The 16,595-nt window shown below is 37.9% G+C and overlaps 1 protein-coding gene across 4 annotated transcripts in view; it reads left to right on the top strand.

Moving 5' to 3' along the window:
• Znf438 (zinc finger protein 438) overlaps nt 1-16,595 on the top strand; it is a 150,217-nt gene that overhangs the window by 81,174 nt on the left and 52,448 nt on the right. The window contains exons 1-2 of one of the 4 annotated variants that reach the window (XM_036189176.1): nt 962-1,020; nt 2,189-2,282. The exons of 2 other annotated variants lie outside the window; for them this stretch is intronic. The gene's annotated coding sequence lies outside the window, so the exon portion shown is untranslated. Of the gene's footprint in view, nt 1-961; nt 1,021-2,188; nt 2,283-16,595 lie in introns of those variants that run through there. One more of the 4 variants, XM_036189177.1, reaches the window with a different exon arrangement.

Below are 16,595 nucleotides of genomic sequence, written 5' to 3'. Positions count from 1 at the left end.
CAAGTATGTGTCTATGTATGAGAATATTCACATATGCATGTGCCCTAGAAAGCTAGAAGCATTGGATCCCCTAGAGCTGTAGTTAATAAGGTAGTTTTGAGCTGTCAAGAAAGGATGCTAGAAATCAAACTTGGGTCCTCTGCAAGAGCAGACAGTGCTCTTAAACGCTGAGCCATCTCTCCAGCTCCAGGAAACTTTTATTTTGATATGATTTAGAGAAAATATCAGTTTCTGTCTTGCTTAAGATTGCCTTAAAGCTAGAATGCAAGTTTATGAATAGCTTAATTCAGTTGTGCAAATATTGACAGAGCCCAAAGCCTTACATTTTCATTAGTGAGTGTTAAGATTTGGCCTCTTATTAATTATCAAGAGCAAAAGCTGATGTGTGTGTTAAGAAAGTTTGTTAAACTTTGTGTGTGTGTGTGTGTGTGTGTGTGTGTGTGTGTGTATGATGGGTTTTGAGGCAATCTAGCAGTAATCATTTTCAGTAACAGCATGCCTTTAGAATAGTAGAATACTTTAGAATAGTAGTAGTAGAATCCCTTTAGAGTTTCTTGTTCTGTTAAAGGTTTTGCCTTTGTGACTCAGAGTTTAGTTTTAGGAGGCCAGAGGTAGAGGCTTTGAGCATTATGCTTTAATTTTGTCACACCAGTCAGTCATTTGGGCAAATAATCTTTGTTTCTGTCTTCATCCTGTATTTAACTGTGTGGACTTTTGTTTATGTAACCTTTATAAATGGAAGTATTTTGTCCTAGAATATCTGTAAAGTCTTGTGTCTCCTTTTGTTTAGGTTTGTATTCTTTAAAGTGGATTTGTCAAATGTACTTGAGAGATGCCTCTCCAAGGCCCTTGGAGTAATGGGATCAAGACAGATGTGAACCCTGCCCTTGTAGAGTCTTGAGTCTCTGGAGGAAGACACACATTAAATTACATCAATATAAAGATGATCTGTATTCGGAGAAGAGAGCTAAATTTTACAGGGGCAACATAACATTTCAGGACTTCATTCAGCTCATCTTGGTAAGTCAGGTTACTTGTCTCTTTAGATTATTTTTCTTTTGAGTTTTGTGCTGACATTTTAACTGATCTGTTAATAAACTGAAATTATTTTCAGTTTGGAAAAAGTAGAAAGACAAAAAGTTGATGAACTTACATCTCAATAGAAATTTAATGGTTGATGGATAGATTTTTGTATAATTGATTTTTCTAGAAAAGTATTTATTGAATATAATCTCACTGTGAAATTAGAAGACAAAGGCACAAAGAATTGTTTTAAGTACTCTCAGTTTATCTTACTTGAAAATCAAAATAAGTATTTGCCCTTGAACAGAAAAGGACCTTAAAGTAGATTCTAGCTAGCAGTGGTCCTCTGTCTTGTAATAGTTACTGACTGGTTATTGAGTGTATGTGGAATGTCCTTGCATAAACCTGAACAGTATAGCCCACTGCACACATGTGTTATATGGCATAGTCTATTTCCCGAAAGCTACAAACTTGTCACCTAACTGGATACTGTAGACAGTTAACACTGTGCTGTGTGCACATCTACTTTTGGAAACAGTACAGGAAAAGTAAAGCTAGCATACCTATGTAGGGTGGACATCTGAATAGAACTTACAGAACCTACCTGAAGGTGTTCCTAGTCAGTAAGGAAGTGGAGCATAAGAAGACCTGGCCTGAATGTCTCCTCTGGTTCCCTCTACCCTAAGGAGAAACTCAATTTACTTTTAAAACTTTATTTCTTATTTTGATTTATTTCTTTTATTCTAATTAATTCAGTAATACTGTTACTTTTTTACTTTGTTAAATTTTACCATCTTTTACATGTTGCTTCTTGTCTGGGGGTGCCCGGCTGGTGCTCACATGCCATGCCCAGATGTGAAAGCTAAAGAACAGCTAATAGGAGTTGGTTCTTCTTCACCCTGTGGAGCCCAAGCGTTGGACTTGGGTCATGAGGCACAAAAAACTGCACTAGGATTCTGTGAAAGTAACTTTTACTTTTAGTAAGTAGGAGGAATCCGTTGTGAAATATCCATGATAAGTTTAATGTAGTAAATGCCCAGTAACATCAGGATTGGCTCTCACTACCAAGTCCTAGCCATTGCATGACTATGTGTGCTGTCTCTATATGACTTGAGCAGGTTTCTTTACAACAGCCACTGCAGACTTTATGCTATGATTTTTCTAGGTAAGAGGAATTTTTCAGCTCCTGATAGTCATGAAACCTGTGGTGGTTCATCTTCAGCATCAACCTGATTGGATCAAGGCTACCTGAGATATTAGTAAGGCACACTTCTGGGTTTGTCTGTAAGGGTGTTTCCAGAGATCACTGGGTCATGAGGCCTTGACCTAATGCATGACAATTCCTTTATTCATCATACATTGACACTGTTGGGAGGAGGGCTGCATGGAAGTAGATCACTGGGACTTGTCCCTGAGTATTATATCTTGCCCTTCCTCCTCCTGTGTTTTCCTGAACACTATATTGTGGATGTCTCTGCCCTACCATTCCCTCTCAACCAGAAGCAGTGATACCTTTGAAACCAGAGCAAACAGATCCTTCCACTTTTAGCTTGTTTTTCTGATGTCACAGCAGCACAAGAGCTTGCTGACAGAGATCCACTGTCATGTATGATCTGTTGTTGACCAAATGTTATTATCCAGGACACGATTATATGTATCATGTACTTAGACGTGTGAGCTATGCACATAGAGAGTGCATAGACATCTATATACACAGATATGTGTGTATGTATGTATGAATGTATGTATATATATATATATATATATATATATATATATATGTGTGTGTGTGTGTGTGTGTGTGTGTGTGTGTGTGTGTGTGTGTGTGTATATATGTTGGACACAGAAAAAGAGGAAGTAGGTGAACCCAAGCTCTACAAGTCATCTCTGTTGCTGATTTAGCATTTCAGGGAATGTGACTTTTTTTTTCTTTCTCTCTCTCTCTCTAAAACCTAGTTGAGTTAGAATTTGCCCAGTGTCCCACAACCTTCTTAAGATTATTTTGTGGATGTCTTTCCCTGGCAGTACTTACTGAGGACTGTTTCTGTAGATCCTAATCGCTCCTATTATTCTTATTCATGATAGTGATAAGTTGTAGATCTGTTAGACACAACGTTTGAAAGGTTTCCAGGAAGAATACTGGGTGGAGATCACACTCCACAAATCCTGATGAAGTATGCCTCCCTGTTCTCTTCTCAGGCCCTGACTTGTTGTTTGAGCCTTTTGAAGTTATATTTTTGTTCTTATGAGCCCTTTCTTAAATTAAAATTAACTTCCCCAACCAGCCAATTCATAGAAAAACCAATGTTTCCTCATTGCACTGTGGCAGCTGATTGACTTTTGTAATGTTGGCATTTAAGGTTGGATACTAAAATAAAAAGAAATTTCAGTCCATTAGTTTTGTTTCAATTTCTGATTTAGGCAGCACTAGCTATAGGCAAACCATCTTTGTAGTTTGATTTTTTTCTGCCTGGCCCACAGTCAGGACAAATCTCTCTTACCCACCAGTCCCACAGTCGCTCAGACCCAACCAAGAAAGCACACAGAGACTTATATTGTTTACAAACTGTATGGCTGTGGCAGGCTTCTTGTTATCTACTTCTTCTATCTTAAATTAACCCATTTCTGTTAGTCTATACTTTGCCACATGGCTTGTGGCTTACCGGTGTCTTTACATGTTGCTTGTCATGGTGGCAGCTGGCAGTGTCTCTCTCCAACCTTTTACTTTCCAGAATTCTCTTCTCTCTTGTCCCGCCTACCCTATCCTTCCTGCCTGGCCACTGGCCAATCAGAACATTATTTACACAAAGCGATATCCACAGCACTTCCCCCTTTTTTTTTTTTAAGGAAGGTTTTAACTTTTACATAGTACAATTACATATAACAAAACAGTTATCAAGCAAGAATTACAGTTACAATATTAAAGAAGATATCCTATCTATCTTATATTTGTGAGTCTAAGGTTTTATATCCAACTTATCTTTTATCATAACTGAGGAAATTATAACTATCTAGCCTTCAACCACATCAAAGACCTCAGAAGGATACAATATTACCTGAGAACCGGGAGAAGGATGCAAGCATTTTTCGGGAGTCTTGCAAGAGTAGACAGAGACAGCTGGCAGCCTGGACAGTCAACTAACGTTCCTTTGTAAAGTTGGGGCATTTGTCTTCAGCCCACAGGGCTAGAGTCTCTTGGTCACTTCTCTCAGTGTCCTGTAGAATGTCTGGCAGTTTCCTCTGCGAAGCAGGAACCTGAAGGACCATTTTGTCAAGCAAAGTTTAGTGGTCACCTTTCTATGGGTCCTGCACGTCCAGTCAATCAAGCAGTCCAGGCAAGAACAGTTTCTTGCCCAAATGGATATGTTTGCCAAGGTGAAGATAAACTCCATATGAAGTGTCTTTAATGCCCATCCTCCTCTCTGAAGTAAATCGGTGCTGCCAGGAGCAGACATGTCTCACTGTCCAGAAAGTCTAAATTTTAAAAATATTTTAAATGCCATATTCTGTAGACCTTTGAAGTGTTTGAAGATTACCTGTCTATCTGAAATATCTCTGTGTATATCTAGAAAACTTAACTAACATGGCTATGAGTATGATTATCATAGATGACCAGTTATTAATCTATTTTTAATTATCCATTACAATTTTAAATAAGCTGTACTAACATAATACCTTAAACAAGAGTAGAAATATACACACAGTATAACAAAATTAACTTTAAGTTTGTGTCAATAGACTAAAATCTATACCAATGTAAAACATTTTAAATGAGTTGTTGCTCTTTAGAAGTAAGTTCATTAATCTACCCTTTCACCCTATCATATCTGTATCATATCCCCTTTTTTATCTTTAGAAAGAGATTGCATTTATAATCAACCTGTTTTAAATAAAATAGTGTTTTTTCTCTGTTCCACACTAGAGGGCTCTTCTGATTTGGGACACAAGAAGCTCTTAACCTTTTGTTTTAACAATGTGCTTGGGTTTAGAGAAGGAGTGAGCCAATTCCATCTCCAAAGCCAGCTGGGAATTTGGGCGTGGTTTTTCTTACTACTTCCTGTTGGAGGGGGGCACTGTAAATTAACCCATTTCTGTTAGTCTATACTTAGCCACATGGCTTGTGGCTTACCGGTGTCTTTACATGTTGCTTTTCATGGCGGCGGCTGGCAGTGTCTCCTCTCCGCCTTCCTGTTTCCAGCCTTTTCCTCTTCCTTGTCCCGCCTACCCTATCCTTCCTGCCTGGCTACTAGCCAATCAGCACTTTATTTATACAGAGTGATATCTACTGCTGTAAGTGCTGTACTTGGAAGTGCTTTCCAAGATTAGATAGTTATAATTTCCTCAGTTATGATACAAGATAAATTAGATATAAAACTTTAGACTCACAAATATAAGATAGATAAGATATCTTCTTTAATATTGTAACTATAATTCTTGCTTGATAATTGTTTTGTTATCTGTAATTTTACTATGTAAAAGTTAACCCTCCTTTTTTTAACAAAAAAGAAAAGGGGAAGTGCTGTGGATATCACTCTGTATAAATAAAGTGCTGATTGGCTAGTAGCCAGGCAGGAAGGATAGGGTAGGCGGGACAAGGAAGAGGAAAAGGCTGGAAACAGGAAGGCGGAGAGGAGACACTGCCAGCCGCCGCCATGAAAAGCAACATGTAAAGACACCGGTAAGCCACAAGCCATGTGGCAAAGTATAGACTAACAGAAATGGGTTAATTTAAGATAGAAGAAGTAGATAACAAGAAGCCTGCCACAGCCATACAGTTTCTAAACAATGTAAATTTCTGTGTGCTTTCTTGGTTGGGTCTGAGCGACTATGGGACTGGCGGGTAAGAGATTTGTCCTGACTGGGCCAGGCAGGAAAACTCTAGCTACACATCTTTCTCCACATTTTAGGTTCTTAAGCTTTTACTTAACTCAAGTGTTTCAGGGGAAACCCCCAACAGTCCATATGCTCCAGAGCACTTCCTCCCCTTCCTTCACTCCTGTTGGCTGCTCTCACTGTGCTGGTGTCCATGTACGCCTGGCCTTGGAGAACACAGGAATCAGTGGCCTTGCTGCTTCAATATTCAAAAGAATTTAAGAATTTCTATGTAATTTTTGTGATGGTATGTTTTAGTTAATTCTTTGAATCTGAAGCTACTTTGTTTAACTTGATTCCTTCACTTATCTCTGATATTGGCCAGAACTGATGTGTAGGAGTTTATCTAGGTGATGGTAAAAGGGATAATGGGGGGTTTCTGCCTGAGTCTGTAGCTGATATTATTCATTAAAACACTGTCTGTAACTTGAATCTTCTGTCCACTGCTCACCTTACCTTGAAGATGCCAGCTTTTCTGGTAAACTGTCCCGAGAAGTGCAGTGATATGTTTCTCAGAAGTAAAGAAACAAACTATATCCAACACATTGACTAGAGTTGCTGTTAATGGGCAAGACCTAAAGAGCCCTTGGCTGGTATTTCCTATTTATACTTACTATTTTTGTATTTAGTATTTTCTTCAAAAAAATGCAGAAGTACAGCAATAAACAGAAAAAATAACATATGCTGTACCAAAAGATATCCCAGTGTCATTGCTGAGTAAGATCAAAGTATGTATGTATGTATGTATGAAAATGTCATAGTGAAACTCTTTTTGGGCTTAGGGATGGAGCTTTGGTAGAATGCTTGCATAGCATACATGAAACCTTGGGTTTGACCACCAGCTTACATAAACCAGTGTGATGGTACCTGTATTAGCAGCCAGAAGATCAAGGTTGTCATCTGCTACATAGTGAGTTTAAGGTCACCCTGGCCTATAGGAGAGCCTGTCTCCCAAAAAAGAAACCTGTGGTTTTCTGCAGTTAATTCATGCTCATACAAAGATGTTCCACTTCCAAAGAAACAGTATAAAATTTATATTTTATTTTATATAAATCTATATAATACATGTCTAGTATAAGTACTGCATGTTTTGTAAATATTCTTTAATCTCATGTCTAACTTGTCTAGTGTGCTTCCAAAAATTAGCATGCAGAATGGTTGCCATTTTGCTTAATTGTATTTAATACCTGTGTTTCTTAACTACTAGTACCTTTATTTTCCCAATAAAAGAAGCACTTAACAGAACTTACTATGTTAAACATTTTAAGTGTATAGTTGAACATTGCCAAATATATTCAACAACTCTACAATTTCTTTGTTGTGTAAAACTGAACTTCTACACCCATCAGCTTCCTCTTCTTCCAGAAACTACCATCTGCTTCTTTCTATTAATTTAGCTACCCTAGTACACAAATAGATTCTTACAACATTTGTCTTTTTGTGTCTGCCCTCAGTGTTTATGCATGTTGCAGTATTTTAGTCTATACTAGAGTTTGCCTCTTTTGTAGGGCTGAATAATAGTCTATTGTATGGGTATACCAGACTTTGTTTATCCTTTTTTTTTTTTTTTTGCTGTTAGAAATAAGGTCATTTTAATTCTTGGCTATTGTGAATAATGAATAAACCTAGGTGTGCATATTTCTCTTCAAGATCTTACTGCCATCCACCAGGACTTTTAATTTCTCTATATCCTTGCCAAGACTTATTTTGTGTTTTTGTTCTAAGCAATAGCTATTTTAATGAGCATGTAGTTTTTATGGTTTTGATTTCTATTTTCCTAGTGATTAGTTATATTGAAGATCTTTTTAATGTGTTTGCTGGCCATTTCCATACTTTCTTCGGAGAAATTTCTCTTTAAAATCCTTTGACCGTTATTTTAATTTGAATATTTTTATTCTTTTAATCATTTCATGTATATATACAATGTATCTTAATCATATCCACTTCAAGATTTTCCTCCCACTCCTCTAGCAACCTTCCCACCATGTCCCCATCCAACCTTCATGACCATTTTTAATATTTACCCAGAGAATCACATTAGTGCTGTCTGCATGTGTATGGCTATGGAGCTGTCTACCAGAGTGAGAATAACCCACCAGCCCCAAAGAAAAATTCCTTTCCTTAACCAAGTAGTCATTAGCTGCCAGTAATTCTTCAGCCAGGTGTGGGACCTCATGAGCCCCTCCAATCCATACTGGAATGTTGGCTGGCTTGATCTTGTACAGGTAACCACAGCTGCTATGACTTGATGATATGCCATGTCACATCCAAAAGGCCCTATTTCTCAGCACTCCTCCTGTCATCTGGTTTTTATATTCTTTGTGTCCCCTCTTCTGTAATGTTCCCTGAGACTGGAGAGGGGAAGTTTGATTGTCCCTTTTAGGGCTGCACTTTCCCTGGTTGCTTAATCTCGGCAATTTGGCCAGCTTTGGGTCTTTGTATTAACATCTGGTCAAGATTTAGAGAAGTACTGATCTTTGTGTCTAAACATAAACATTTAGAAGACAGTTTAACAACATGACCATTTAGCAAAACAATACCAGTAGGTTCCCTACTAGGGCCTATGGCCTACGGCCAATCATGGACTTTTGACCAGCTGAACAGTACCAAGCATGAATTCCCTCTGAGAACAAGCCTACAATCCAGACAGAAAGCAGTTGGTCACACATATAAAATAGTCATACCACTTTGTACCAATGGGCATATCTTGTCTGGCATGTCATTATTGTAGCACACAGTTCCACTGTGGATAAGACCATTGGTGATTTTTATGTGCTATGATCCTGCATCATACCTGCTGGTATAATGAAAGATATCTAGAAGGGAGAAAGTTTCAGGTTAGTTTCAGCTTGATTTCTTTATTTCTAGCAACTAAAATGTGTGATGTCTTCAACAATAGTTATAGAGGCTTTTCCCTATTTTTAAACCTATTGTTTTTTTCTTGGTTTGAATCCTATCTTTACAAATTCTGGATATTAGAATTGGAAACTTATTATATGCTTTGAAAATAACTCTTCCCATCAGTTGCCTTTGCATTATTGCCTTTGATGCATAGAAGTATTAAATTTTATTTATTATCTATTTTCATTATCAGTGAGTTTGTTGTCATATCTGTTACATTTGATTTTGATCATTTTATCTTCACTATTGTTCTAAGATACCAAGAACAAAATATAATGAAACATTTAAAAATCAATTTTAAAAAGTTTTATTTATTAGGTTAAAAGTTTGCAAAATGTTACAGTTTGAAGTATAAACTATGTGTTGAAATAGGGATTGATGGAATAGATGGTGGAAATGTGGCAAAGAAATGGAAATGGAGGCTGAGGAAAGCTCTCCTCAGTGTCCTTTGAATTAGTGTCTTTGAGCATCCACAGTAAACTGATATGGAAACCCTTACAAGGAAATGCCCTTTGCTGCTCTCGTACTCTTCTTACCTTTCTGTGACCTAGTATCTCATATTCAGTTATCATTGCCAGCAAAGACATTTGAAATCTTATTTGAAGGTAACTTTCAAATGTAGACGGATAAAAGATGTTCTTAAAGTAGTTAATGTTATCTCAACTCATGATTGCATCTGATCAGCAACAGGACCACTTACACTAGTCGCTAATTAGTGGTTTTCAAGCCCATTGGCAGTGAGCAAGTTGTCTAGAGACATCTCTGTTGAGTTCAGGAAAGTACACGAAGAACCAGCTCTTGACTGGTTTCCTATGTCATAGTACCTCAATAGAGCTGAAGAAATTTATTTCTTCACCTTCCTTTTCTATTCCTAGTGTTCTTTTTTCTGCCTGCATTTGCCATCTCACCCTGCTCATCAGTTGTAACCCAGAGGTTGGTAGTCTTACTTGCCAAATTTTCCCTCACTGCCCATCAGAGTCATCTTCACTGGCCTCAGCTCCAATCCCCATCCTTGAGCATTTATAAGAATTAAAACAAGCCCATGTAGTCTGTTGCTATCTACACAATTTCAGAGCACTGGCAAACTCATGCAGCAAACATGTCCTCATGGCAGTTCAGATGGCTTCCTTTCCTACCTGAAGCTCAGTCTAGATGTTGGTAAGGTGCTAGGAACTTGAGCTAAGAGGACTCATTGATCTTGGGTGTTGTCACTGGCCCATCCTCCCAATACATAAAGCAGCTTGATTCTTAAAAGCTGAGGAATAGGAGCTGAGGTGATGGCTCTGTGGGTAAAAGTGCTTGACATACAAATGTGAGGACCTTAGTTTGGATCCCTAGAACCCATGGAAAACCAGGCCCAGCGACATGAATAAGTAATCCCAGCACTCCTGTGGCAGAATGAGGGGTGGAGACAGAATGCCCCAAAGATTGTAAGCCAATTGGCCTGTCATACAGAGTGACAAAGAAGGAACCCTGTCTCAACAAGCAAAGTGAAGAGAAGGGCTGGCATCCATAGGAGCTCTCTGACCTCCATAAAACTCACTATATCATGTTCATGCCCCTCTCCCCACAAACACACACAGAAAAGGGATTTTTAAAAACTCAATCACAGAAAGAAGCTGTTGGAGTACTAGTGTGTTTCCTTTCCCTCTTAACTTTCAATTAAGTTTAAATAAATAGTGAGGATGACTATAAGCAAATCCTAGCAAGCAGATGACAATAGAAAGTAGTAATGATTGACCATTCGGAGGCTATAACTGTGACAGATAAGACTCTTGATTCAGTATTCTACTCAGTGGCATTGGAAGTATTTGCCTCTTAAATAAAACTTTGTAACAGATATCACATTTTTTGTAAAACAAGTGCAGGGGCGCAGCCAAGTTCATTACATCAGCCTTTCCAGTTGAGCCTATGAGAATGGAAATTCCAAGTTTTGTATGGTGGTTTTGTTCTACTAGGCCTCTGTCAAACCATTTTGCTCTAGGCATGAGTGAGCTAATCTCACTTGAGAAGATATGTTCATTAGCAAATTATACCAAAATAAATTTCACTAAGGTCATTGTGTTTAATTTAACAGTATTATGATAATAACTGCCATAATTGGTTTCAGATTTGCCTTCTTTCCCAAAGGACAAGAATTTTTGTAGTCTTGGATGAACACTTAAGGAATAAGAATGACAGCAAAATTAATGTCATGGCCTTCAGAGCTTGTTTATGGGTTTTTCATGTTGGGTGCTAAGGGACTTAGGGGGCATTGTACATCGAAATAAACCACTTAGGATGTGCAAGATAAACTTGAGTTAATTGGGTTCACCTGATCCTCAGCTAGGCCACACCTCCATCAACACAGCATTTCTTATTAGTCAAGAAATCATAATTTTTATAATTAGAAAATTACCTCAGAACTACACAAAAAGGCTTAAAGAATACTTTCTTCAAATAAAATATGTAGGATTTTTTCCACTTACTGTTTTAATATAGTTTGTTTTTAATTAAGAAATCACTTTGTCTTTTTATATTCATAGGAAGTATGTTCTGGTGCTATCAGGGCAGGCCTTTTGAACACTAATACCCACTTTCTTTTAGGAATATGGGCAGCACACTATTCTACAACTGGCGTTCTATACCCATTCTTCTAAGCCCTCAGGTTCTGAGCCCTGCTTTTCATTTTTTGTCAGGGTTTGTGTATCAACAAAATGAACTTTGACATATCCAGCTAAAATCCAGAGAAACATGGAGGTACAAATGTTAGAATCTGTAAAGCTTCTGTAGCTAATTGTAAAAGATGCTAGCAGTTTTCCCAAATGGTGGTTTTAAGGTATTTTCTTATGTCTTTTAGTTAAATTAATAGTTTTTTTTATCTCTAAATATTTCTGACAATTCCATATATATGTCGATAGATAGATAGATAGATAAGATAGATAGATAGATAGGAAAGATAGAAAGGAAGGAAGGAAGGAAGGAAGAAAGAAAGAAAGGAAGGAAGGAAGGAAGGAAGGAAGGAAGGAAGGAAGGAAGGAAGAAAGGAAACCTACCAGTATCTGTACCACAAAGAAAATCATGTATGCCCCCAGTACTCATTAACTGGCAGTAGTCCCTCAGGAGGGGTAGGTCGGGCCTTCGAGCCTCTTCTCTGTCCTTGTTGGAATGTTGATAGGCTTCCTTGTTCAGACCTTGTGCAGGCAACCACAGTTTCCCTGACTTCATGCTACAACAGCCCTGTCATGTCCAGAAGACATTTTTTTTCAGTGCCCCTTCCTATTCTTTGATTCTTACATTTCTTCTACTCGCTCTTCATGATGAGCCTTAGGGATTGGTAAAGATGTTCCATGTTGAACTGAGCACTCAGCAGTCATTTATTCTTAGCACTTTAATCATTTAGGAGTCTGCATTAAACACTGCTCACTGCACAATTAAGCTTGTCTCACCAAAGTTGAGAGCAGTACTTACCTATGGATATAAACATAAGTATTTATAAGACAGCTTGGCAACATGTTCAGCTAACAAAACAATAGTAGTTCTCTTATGGGGCCTGTGAGCTCCTGAGCTATAGGCCTTTGAGGAGTTCTACAAATACCAGTTGTGAATTCCCTCCTGTGGGCCAGCCTCCAATCAATCAGAAAGCAATTGGTTGCCCCTGTAATCGTGTGCCACAGCTTGCCTAGCATGTCACTATTATAGTTTCTATGATTCGCTGTGGTTACATGAGATTGTTGAGGACTTCTTTACACCAGCATCCTACATAGCACCTTCTAATAATATGAATGCTAGATTTCAGGAAGGAAGTTTCCAGGTCAGTTCCAGAGGGATTTCACTATTTTAAAAATGTGATGTCTCAGTTCTAGTGGGTAATCAAAAGCACTGTCAATAACCTATATTGGTTTATGGGCCTTTGGGGCTTCTCTGATCAGCAGCTTATAGGGAGGTATCCCATACCTGGCACTGGAATTTTTGTTTAATAACCATGGCTTCCCATAGGTTATCCACCCAAAGGGGGTACCTCTTTTTTAATTGTTATATTTTTAATAAGCTTACAAACTAGTAGGTTTTCATGTGGCTTTTTCATATACACTTAGTTTTTGTTAACACCCCTCCCTACTCCCTCTTCTCTACCCTCTCCACCACCATTTCCATTTAAACCTTTCTACCTACAGTTACACCCCTACTTTTGTCATATGTCTTCTATTGCTCCCTTTCTTAAGGCCTCTTTTCCCTCTCTGTTTCTATCTCCTTGGCCTCTGCAAGTTGAGAATTTAAGCTAGGAAATGAGAGTGACTTGTGAATTTGCCTTTATGGGCCGATATTACCTCATTCAGTATAATATTTTCCATTTCCATAATTCTCCTACAGATTTTGCAGTTTAGTTTTTTAGCTGAACAAAATTGTTTGTGTGTGTGTGTGTGTGTGTGTGTGTGTGTGTGTGTGTGTGTAACTATATTGCCATTATCTATTCATCATTTGACGAACAGCTAGTCTGGCTCCATTACTTGACTGTTGTGAATAAAGCAGCAATGGAAGGTGGATATACTTAGTGTGTATGCACATGGAGGCCAGAAGTCAACACCTGTGTCTTCTTCAGTTGTTCTGATTTGCTTCTGCACTCACTCTTTATGTGGGGCTGGAGATTGAATCAGGTCCTGATACTTTCTCCCTCCCCAAGACTGATACTTTAAAATTTCAAAGGATGAAGACTACTTATTTAATACAGAATCTTGCTATATAGTTCAGGCTGAAAGGGTCCACCAAACGTTGGACAGATGGATGAAGACATAATTGAGGCACTTGACTTCAAAATCTTCTCTCTTTTTTTTCTTTTTTCTTTTTTTTTTTTTTTTTTTTTGGTTTTTTGAGACAGGGTTTCTCTGTGTAGCTTTGCGCCTTTCCTGGAACTTGCTTTGGAGACCAGGCTGGCCTCGAACTCACAGAAATCTGCATGGCTCTGCCTCCCGAGTGCTGGGATTAAAGGCGTCCGCCGCCACCACCTGGCCCGACTTCAAAATTTTCTAACATTGGCCAGGCATGGCACACCTTTAGTCCCAGCACTTGAGAAAGTAGAGGCAGGCAGATCTCTAGGAGCTCCAGGACAGCCTGGTCTACATAGTAAGTTCCAGCCCAGTCAGAGCTACAATATTGAGATCCTGTATAAATAAATAAATACATACATACATACATACATACATACATACATACATGAATAAATAAATGAATAAATGAATAAATAGAACTTAATATGATTCCTATAGAGGAGTAAAAAGATTGTATGCAAGGCATTGAAATCCTCATTGTCTTTACTGATATTGTCAACCAGAGGAAACTGGAATAATGCTTTTCCATTTCAGTCTAGAATTCTATACCTAGAGATTATTATTAATCATCATTAATCGTCATTTTCATTGATTGAGAGATAATCATTTTTCATTCTTTATGGAAAGACAGCAGTAGATATTACCTAAAACTGAACAATATAGAAATAAAATTTAAATGTGTAGTTAACACTCGTGGATGCATGGGTGTCTGAATTCTGATCAAATAAGCTTTAAGTGCTAAGAATTGAAAGTGCTTATCTCTGAGGAAGAGAATGTGATGTTTGTATATTTAAAATAAAATAGAGATATAAAATATAGGTTTGATTTAAAAATGTTAATTAAAAAGAAAAAGGGCAAACACTGTTGTTAGCTGCACAGAGAGAGGTGGTAGAAAAGATGGAAAAATGCAGGCAGGAGAAAATGTTAGGAGGCAGGAAGATAAGACCTCCTGGCCAAGGCAGCAGCATGGGGTGGATCAAAAGAGTGGCTGTCTTGGAAGAAGGTTGTGACACTTTGTTCAGAGGTATCCAAGGGTCATGTATAGTAAGCAGTGGGTGGTTTCCCCTGGAAGCAGAAGAAAATACAACCAGATTGGAATAGAGCCACCAAAGTTGGAAGGAAGTTTATTAAAAAACCTTCTGAAGGGTAAAGAAGCGAGGTTCTGAGCTAGAACTACTTTCCCTGAACATCCTTCCTTTATTGAGGCAGAAAATGACCTCAAAATATTGTTAACCTCTCTAAGAAAGAACACAGGCATCACATAAGGAGCACAGAGACCTGAGTGTGTACACATTTTGTAAACATAGACAGATCTTACAACAGGAAACCCTGGCATTCATTTTTTAAATATATTCTACTATAATTTTTACTATTATTCATGTTTGAAATGGCAAAAATATAGTGAACATTTCTTTCGCAATAATACTAGAAAATTTTACTGACATATTAGCACCCTGTTTTTAAATACTAATTTTTACAAAGTATTTATAACACAAGAATCCAATTTAATATTTTTTCAACTAATGAGTTGAATATTATTTTTCTGTCCTTTTCCAAGTTGTAAAAACTGAAGACACAGTACAATAAGAAAAAATAAGGGCTAGAGAGGTGGCTGCAAGGTTAAGAGTACTTATTGCTCCTTCAGAGGACCTGGGTATGTTTCCCAGTATCTACATGGTAGTTCCAGGGAATTCAGTGCCTTCTTTTGCTCTCTGTGAACACCAGGCATGCATGTGGTACATATACATATGTGTGAGAAAAACACTCTTGCACCTAAAATAAAAATAAATATTTTTTAAATGAAGACATAGCTTGCCAAAATTCATATGTAGTGACTCAGTTAAGGGTGTTCATCTCCTCACTCACTCTATTGATCCAGTGAGTGTTTAATGTTTTGCACACAAGGGATTGGGCTGAATATGACTTTAAAAATTAAGGGTCAGTCCAGTGTTGTAGCATGCTTTCGTTGAACAGCAGTCATGTACCTTAACAGGTCTGGGAAGTGGAAAAAAATATTGTTTAAATGTAAATAAATGTTTTACATTGAACTTAATACTAACATGCAATTATTGCAGAGAAAATACTAGTGTTAATGCAAACAGTAATATAAGCATTAAAAAATTTCCAAATAGATGAAAATGTATTATGTTGATATTTCAGCTTCTCTGATCCTTTAATACCAATTCATTGTGATTTGAACTTTTCTTTTTTCTTTTGGTTTTTCAAGACATGGTTTTTTTTGTGTAGCTTTGGAGCCTGTCTGGAACTCTCTCTGTAAACCAGTGGCCTCAAACTCACAGAGATCTGCCTGCCTCTGCCTCCTAAAGTACTGGAACTAAAGGCATGTGCCACCACTTCCCAGTGTGATTTGAAATTTTTATTTTTATTTCTCCCCCCCCAAAAAAATGGGGTTTGAACCAGGGGTGTTGTGCATATCAGGCAAGTACTTTAGCATTGAACAACATCTCCAGTTATTTGCTTTTTAAATAGGACAGATTAAGATGGGAACAAACATTGCTACAGTTGAGTATATGGGGAGTACTGTTTGTTATTAGTCAGGATTTTTTTTTTTTTTGAGACAAGGTTTCTCTGTGTAGTTTTGGTGTCTGTCCTGTAGCTCACTCTGTAGACCAGGCTGGCCTCAAACTCACAGAAATCCACCTGGCTCTGCCTCCCATGTGCTAGGATTAAAGGCCTGTGCCACCACCACCCCGTAGTCAGGATTTTTTTAAATAATAGACCTTTATTATTTTAGCAAAATTAAACATCAAGATATTTAGATTCTCTTAATCTTGAGAAAACCTGAATTCCATCCCTACTTAGAAGTTTGTAACAGCACACCCACTTTGAATAAGGCAGTTGCTTATAAGGTTAAATAGCATGCTACTCCTAGGTTTTTACCCAACAGATATAAAACCATTTATCTGGCCGGGCGGTGGTGGCACATGCTACCAAGTGAGTTCCAGGAAAGGCGCACAGCTACACAGAGAAACC

Source organism: Onychomys torridus, chromosome 5, assembly GCF_903995425.1.
Source record: "Onychomys torridus chromosome 5, mOncTor1.1, whole genome shotgun sequence".
In the NCBI taxonomy this organism is placed as follows: Eukaryota; Metazoa; Chordata; class Mammalia; order Rodentia; family Cricetidae; genus Onychomys; species Onychomys torridus.
This window is presented reverse-complemented; position numbering and strand designations above follow the sequence as displayed.